This window comes from Lethenteron reissneri, chromosome 31, assembly GCF_015708825.2.
Source record: "Lethenteron reissneri isolate LAM-NWPU_2019-01 chromosome 31, ASM1570882v1, whole genome shotgun sequence".
Classification (NCBI taxonomy): domain Eukaryota; kingdom Metazoa; phylum Chordata; class Hyperoartia; order Petromyzontiformes; family Petromyzontidae; genus Lethenteron; species Lethenteron reissneri.
In genome coordinates, this window is record NC_083809.1 from 2,970,581 (window position 1) to 2,978,393 (window position 7,813).

Consider the following 7,813-nt stretch of genomic DNA (forward strand, 5'->3'; position numbering starts at 1 on the left):
GGCCAGCACCATGCCCAGCCGCCTTTGTCTCCCGAATGGTGGTGTTTTACACACCGCTCCAGGTACTCGTTTGAGGCTGAGTCGACCTAAGGGAGGCCCAGGACCGGTTCAGATATTTTGCTCGCTAAAGTACGATCAACATCCATGATCGGCACTGCGTGGGGGAGGCATTGACAGAGAGCCAAAACGAGCAAAAAACAGGGAAAATATTCCAGATTCCAGCCGTTACTCTACATTATTGCTCTACCCTGTAGAGTAACAAAGAACAGAAAAAGTGGAATGTTATCAATCTTGACTTAAAGCTTTCGTGACTGCAGGAATTCATATTCTTGGCTCTTTCGGTAAAGTCACGTGGATAGGTTCAAAGAAAATAGTATTTTTTTGTACATTTTTGTTATTTTCTTTGAACCTATCTACGTGATTTTTACCGAAGGACCCAAGAATATGTAACGTTATACATATTAAAAAAAAACATTTTAAAAATCGTTTCGTCGCAACCTCTGTGACCAGCGCCTCTCCACTCAAAGCAGCTCCACGGCCTTCGGCCTCGTCACGCTCTCTCTGAATAAAGGCGCTGGACAAATACGTGTGCTCATTATTATTACGACTGCACCTGCCGATGTTACAACCAGAGTCTCGGGTTCGAGGCAGGGGAAGCAACAGAATCACCACTAAAACCCCTGAGTATAAGTCCTGTTGCATTCCTGCCAGAGGTCGCAACCGGGTACCCGATACCCGTACCCTACCCGATACCCGGCTACCCGTACCCGGCCGGGTAGCCGTTTGCGACCCTGGTGCGGCCGGGTACGGGTAGGCCGTGAGTCACTGGTGAGTAACCGTTTGTCACTCATTTCGGGTAGGGTACGGGTAGGGAACGGGTACCCATTTGCGACCCTGGTACGGCCGGGTACGTTACGGGTAAGGAATCAAAACCCGTTTGCGACCTCTGATTCCTGCCGAGATAACCATCAGGCTACTCATGCAGAACGTCCACGAGCACACTCACAGTGGCGTGGTGGCGACATTCATCAAGGTAAAAAATGAAATTAAAATTAATAAAAATAAAATAATAAAAATCACGACGTTTCGGAGGCAACACAAGTCTCCGTCATCAGGTGGGACCGTCACAGCTAAATTTGCTGTATCAAGTGAGGCAGGGATTCCAAGATGCAAGTTCTTAAATACAAGTTAAGGGGGAGGAGGGGGGAGGAGCTTATCAGAATGTGGTAGCCAATGAATGGAACGTATTGGGAGGGGGGGGCGGGGCTAAAAGAGAGCACGAGGTGCACGTGGACGTTGCAGTCACGAAAGCTTCAAACCTAGAATACATTCATCAACTCGGGGGGGCTGCGACAATTGGTCAGGTAGGGCCAGACTATTGTATTCGCCTCGCACGGTCACACCTAGGAGGCTATGATACATCGCGGCTCCTTTCGTCTAAAGAGGCCGTCCATAAATGACGTCACGCGATTTTGGTATGATTTTTTAAACCCCCCCCCCTCCCTCTTCGTCACACGGCATCACAAAAAGTCAGACCCCCCCCCCCCTCAAATATGACATCACAAAGCTCTGCCCCCCCCCCCCAAAAAATATATAAAACATGCTTCAAATCGCTTTAAACTATTGTTATTGTAGTGCGTATTTAATGTGGCGCTGCACTCTGATGTTGTAGGAGAAAACATTTATCAAAAAGTCTATTTAATTTAGTAGAACGTGTCGTCTATATTCATTTAAAGTTGCTCATTTTGATGTGACGTCACATTTCTCAACCCCCCCCCCCATCGTCACACATCGTCACAAATGTCTGACCCCCCCCCCCCCTCTAGGTGCGTGACGTCATTTATGGACGGCCCCTAATCATATCGTCGTTACACTCAAAGGTCTCAAACATGTAACGCTGGAGGAGCGATGTGTCTTCGCCAAAATGCAGCCACGACAGCTCCGTGGCATGGTGGTTTGTCAAGGGGGCCTCAACTCATAACTTTGGCCACCAGTGGGGGGCCGGGGGGGGGGGCAGGCACCCCCTCTCCCAGAGGTCGCAAACGTGTTTTGATTCCTTACCCGTATCCGTACCCGGCCGCACCAGGGTCGCAAACGTTCCCTACCCGTACCCTACCCGAAATGAGTGACAAACGGTGACTCACCAGTGACTCACTGTCTACCCGTACCCGTACCCGGCCGCACCGGGGTCGCAAACGGGTACCCGTACCCGGCCGGGTACGGATAGCCGAGTATCGGGTAGGGTACGGGTATCGGGTACCCGGTTGCGACCTCTGCCCTCTCCCCACGCTCGTTACGCCACTGCTCACTCACCACCCCCAACGCGAACGTACAGGCGTTGCTGAAGAAGCTACGCGTCTCTCTGACGCGTCATTCGGGTTGTACCGCGTGTCGTTCGGCATGATGTCCGACGTTCCGCTTCATCAGAAACTGGAACGGCTCACATTCCACCTCGACTGTGTAACGTTGCCGGCCTGCCGATGGTGTGTGGTGTCGGCTCTGCCGATCGGAGGGCTCTATGCACGATGGCTCTAATGATTATTTTCAGAGAGCTAGACAGCTCAGCAGCGAAAACTTGCTCAGGCAGTTTTAAGAGCTACAGTTGTGAGTGTCTGCCTGGCACAAGGCAGCGTGATCGTGACCCTCAGATAAGAATCAGGGCAGGAAGCGGGTGGCTGTGAGATGGAGGTGGTGACTGATGGTGGTTAGACGTTCCCCCACCCTTAAACTTACACAAACCACTCATCAAACCCAAACGACTTCCATCCACAAAGGCCTCCTGTGTTTTTCCTTCCTCCCCGTGCCTCCCCTTCATCGCATTCCAATCCACTGTGTGTGGGTCGGTGGGTGCTGGTGCATGAGTGGGTGGGTGGATGTGAGTTATATTCCGAGGCGTAGGTGGCACCTGTGGCAAGTGTCGTGTGAACATTTCCAGGTCCTCGGCTGACGACTCAGGGGGTCGACATCCCGCGAATCAGGAGCCGCATGCAGCGGCTCTTTCAAGGACTGCTTCGTGCCGATGTTTATCAAGAGACCCACCGTCTCGCATTCACCACGGTGCATTGCGGCTATTGAAAATGTTGAGAGTTTTTTTTTTCGTTACAAAAATTCGAACAAAAATTCGAACAAAAATGTGTTTTTCTTGTTATTTTGGTTGGCCGACACCCTGGCCTAGGTTTACAAGGCGTTGAATACTTGAGTACCTGCTGTGGTGTGTACATGTTGGCACTGGGGAGACAAAGGTGACTGGGTGCGGTCCTGACAAAACCAGGGGATTACCTTCATCAGTGCTCACAAACGTTGTGCGGGGGCGGTGACGTGGCCCAGCGGTAGCGCCTTCGCCGCTTGCGACAGAGGTTGGCGGTTCGAAACCGCAGGCTGCCCCGGTAAATACCGCCGCGTGCAGCAACCTGAAAATGTACGTGCGTATGTGCGCCGAACTTCTCTCGCGCCGTACGTAGGCCAAACGTTGCTAATCGTGAACGTTAAAGACCCCGCGACGTCGTTCGAAATGAGGAGGCCATTGTGTGTGGGACCGTACACAGTAACGTTGCATCCGTACCGTGAACCTACGGCAGACTATGTCGGAACCATAGCGACTTCGTGTAATAATGGCACGAATACAAAATCTACTCATTTATGATCGTGATTTGTATCCCTCGTTTGCTGCAGCCTATGAGGCTAAACGAGCGATATATTTGCCTTTGTAAATGTGCGGGACAGCTGCTGCTGACCCCAGGGAAATGTCACCCAGTCACGTGACTCAATTTCAAGAGATTCCTGCTTCTGGGAAGGTCGTGTGCGCGCATTTGTTGGCTTCCTGGTGAGACGGAGAGGCAATCGGAGTACCTGGAGAACAACAACAACCACCATTCGCCACTAAGTGGCGGTGACGTCACCACGACACTTGTGCCAGGCTATGTGCACCTTGAGGCCACGTGAATTGTCAAAAGCCCGTTGGCAGGAGGTCACGGGGCAGACCCAGGTGCCACGGGTCGACTGACTGAGACGACTGGCTGATTCACCACCTGTGCCCCCTACTGTGCCAACTTGCTGTGTTTTAGCCACCCGGCGCTCCGCTCGTTGTTATGAGCGTCGCTCCTCCGCCCTCCGTTGTTGTTGGAGGGCGACTGCCTCCAACTGCCCAGTAGCGTCCTTCACCAGCCTCCTCCAGAGAGGCCGATGTTGACACCGCTGGTACCAGTCATCGGCAAGTCCACTCAGCTCCACGTCATCCTGTACCACATCACTCCATCTCTTCTCTAGCCCGTACCGCGCTCGTTTAGCCTCCTCGATCCGGCCGAACAAAAGCTGTTTAGGCATACGGTGGCTGGGCATACGGGCTACATGGCCAAGCTAACGCAGCCTTGCCTGCCGGAGAACACACACACACACACACGGGTAGATGACAACACTCACACTCCACATATTTAGGATGTAATAAACCTCCTTGCCGTGCTGACTCAACTTGGGACACTCCCTGTGCAAATGTATTACGTTCTCAAGATAAAACGCCAGCGCCAATTTTATGATTGCAATATTGCATTATAATATAGTCATGCCGACACAAAGCTTACAGGGCATTTTTTGTAAACTTTACTCCCATTTTGTAATGTAAGCACTAAGGTATAAACTTATCGGAGGAGCGGTGGCGCATTGGTTAGCACACTTCGCTATGAACCCAGCCCTCCTGAGTTCGAGTCCTGAGTGATATGTCCTGGCGGCCTCTACTTAAGCCCACTCTGAGCGTCGCGGTGAAGTATGGTCAAACGGCCCCCACGACCGACATGGCGTGGGGGAGGCATTCATCCAGCCGTGCAGTCACAGGGCTGCAGTAGAGCGCTGTCACCAGTCAACATCATTCCGCAGTGAAGGAAGTGAGGTCGTCATGGCATTAGGCAATCATTAATCCAAAGTATTTACCGCGTTCCTCTTGCCAAGAGGCACGACAGGGACAAAAATCTGGAACACCTTGTTTGTGACTATAGTACATGAGAAGTAAAACATTTAAACTATTTGTGAATGTTTCGATTTAAAGCTTTCGTGACTGCAGGGATTCATCTTCTTGGTTCTTTCGGTAAAGTCACGTAGAAGGGAAATAATAAAATAATAAAAATAAAACGTAATAAAATAATTATCACAACGTTTCGGCCACAACGGCTGCTTGCGTTGTGGCCAAAACGTCGTGAGAATTATTTTATTATGTTTTATTTTTATTATTTTATTATTTCCCTTCTACGTGACTTTACCGAAAGAACCAAGAAGATATTTGTGAATGGTACAATCCGTCGCAAATTGCATTTGTGAATGATTCTTTTTTAACAAGGGCATTGTAAAGTGCTCAGAGTTGTGCAAATACGAAAAAAACTATTGGCGGGCCCCATATGATGAACACACACACAATCGTCGCTTCTGTCACTGCAAGAAGGCCTCCCGGTTTAAACTATAAAATAAAAACTATAAAATATTTTTATTTCACCAGGTGAAGCCAACGGAGATATGTAGCTCTTTTCAGAAGCAACCTGGCCACAAATGATAGCTAAATTAAGTGGTTTATCACATGAAAATGTATAGCAGCCAAATACTTTAAACGCGTGTTTCTAAATGTGGAGGGGAAACACCACAGGACCCGCAAAAAAATCCACGCGACCACGGGGAGAGAGAGACACGCAAACTCAAAATACACAGCAGCAGGCGTCAGGGTCGGGATCGAACCCACGACCTCCTGCATACCAGGCGAGGGAGTTAACATCTCCTAGCCACCGTGATGATGATGATGAGAGAAAGACACGCAAACTCCAAATACACAGCAGCAGGCGTCAGGGTTGGGATCGAACCCACGACCTCCTGTATACCAGGCGAGGTAGTTAACATCTCCTAGCCACCGTGATGATGATGAGAGAGAGACACGCAAACTCCAAATACACAGCAGCAGGCGTCAGGGTCGGGATCGAACCCACGACCTCCTGCATACCAGGCGAGGGAGTTAACATTTCGCCGCACGTCTGGTGTCGAGGCACAGCAGTGTCAGCTGCAGGCTGACGTGCATGGAGTCGCCACTGCTTTGACTCTAGAGCACAGCACTGGCACCCACGACGGGCCTGCTCTTGCGAACTATGCCACGGAGTCCCTTTAACGTCCACTTCCTGGCAAGCGACGGAGCTTCGCGGCGTTTTTGGTTTCTCCCGGGGAACGAAGCGGAATTGGGTTGGGGGGGATGTGGCTTCGACTGGGAATCGAACCGCAAATAAATGACTCAGTGACACACCCGATGGCCCTCATAAGACCCAGCCGCCCACACAGTAAATAGACTAAATGGCGCACATATCAGATTGAAAGCCGGGGCAGGCACGGTATTTCAAAGTACAAATAACAACAATAATCGTAATTTAAAGCCCTTTGTCAAATGACGGTTGATGATGAATGCCGCCCACACACCGTGACAGTCATGGGTGCTGTTGTATCATATCTCGTCACGCTGGTCAGTGCGGGGTGGGAGTGGAGGCATCCAAAACCAGTTACAGATATAACTCGCCACTATTCTATTGTTGCGTAATGACAATGGGCTCAGGAGATGAATGCCAGTGAGTGAATAATGTGCGTGCTTCAAGTCGAATTATTAATATCTCGAGATCTGCTTGTCACGAGAGGGCTTCAAGACAGAGTTCGTGAAGTTCTCCGTCGAAGGAGCGCAGATGATAGTGGTTTGAGTTGTTGCATAGCCACTGATGTTAGCCGTGGCTGGGAAATGGAACTCAGTTCGCCGGTTTCAGAATGAAATGAACGAAACCACTGCTACTGTCGCCACGTGAAGTGTGTACGTGACCGTAATGTGGATTTTTTTTTCAAATAAAATAAAACGTAGAATGTAGCGAATCCATGCGTTAAGGCGAGTCATCGACCTCAGTGATGACCACTCGTTGTCCATTTGTATGTGCGTACGTATGTTGAACTTCTTTCGCACCGCACGTAGCCCACCGCGCTAATCGGAGGGTGCTGGGGGAGGACAACTTTACTAAACACAACAAATCGCAGTTCGAGAGATGTGTTTAGTGACACCCGCCCGAAGGCGATGGAGCTCACCTGGCCTTTGCCTGCTTGGTCTGACCAGAGTCGAGGGAGTTCACCCATTTTTTTAATTCTTGACAGCACTGATTGTTCACCAACCTCTAATTACAAGTGTATAGCCAAATAAACGTTCGTGCATCTGTGTATATGTGTCTATGCGTATGTTATGGCTATGTGTATGTGATGTCTATGTGTACAGTATATGGGGAGCGGTGGTGTAGCGGTTAGTGCGCTGCGCTACGAACCCAACGACCCGAGTTCGATTCTCTCTCACGGCCACCCACACCAGTGACGATTATCTGAACCGGTCCTGGCCCCCCCTAGGTCGACTCAGCCATAAATTAGTACCTGGTGCGGTGTGTAAGCATCGCTACTATGGAAACTAATGCGGTCGGGCGTGGTGCTGGCCACCCACCCCCTCGTGTGTCGTGTCGGCCTTCATCATAGGTGTTACTGGCTAACAGCACTTTCCCCAAAAGTCTGTGAAGGCTATACTTTGGATATTTGTTTTGTGTGTGTGGGTATATTCAGTGTCAACTGCCTGTTTCTACTTGTAAACGTTGTTAGCTACGTCCAGGGTTGACATTAGCAAAAGGCAATTCCCCAGTTTGTTTACACACGTTAATATTTTACCTATCAGGATCGGCAGGTGTGTATGCCCGTGTGTGTGTGTGTGCGGGTTCACGGTGGAGTTTAACCCGTTGAGTTCTGTGCATTCTTTGACTTTGCCCAATCCACGCCTGCC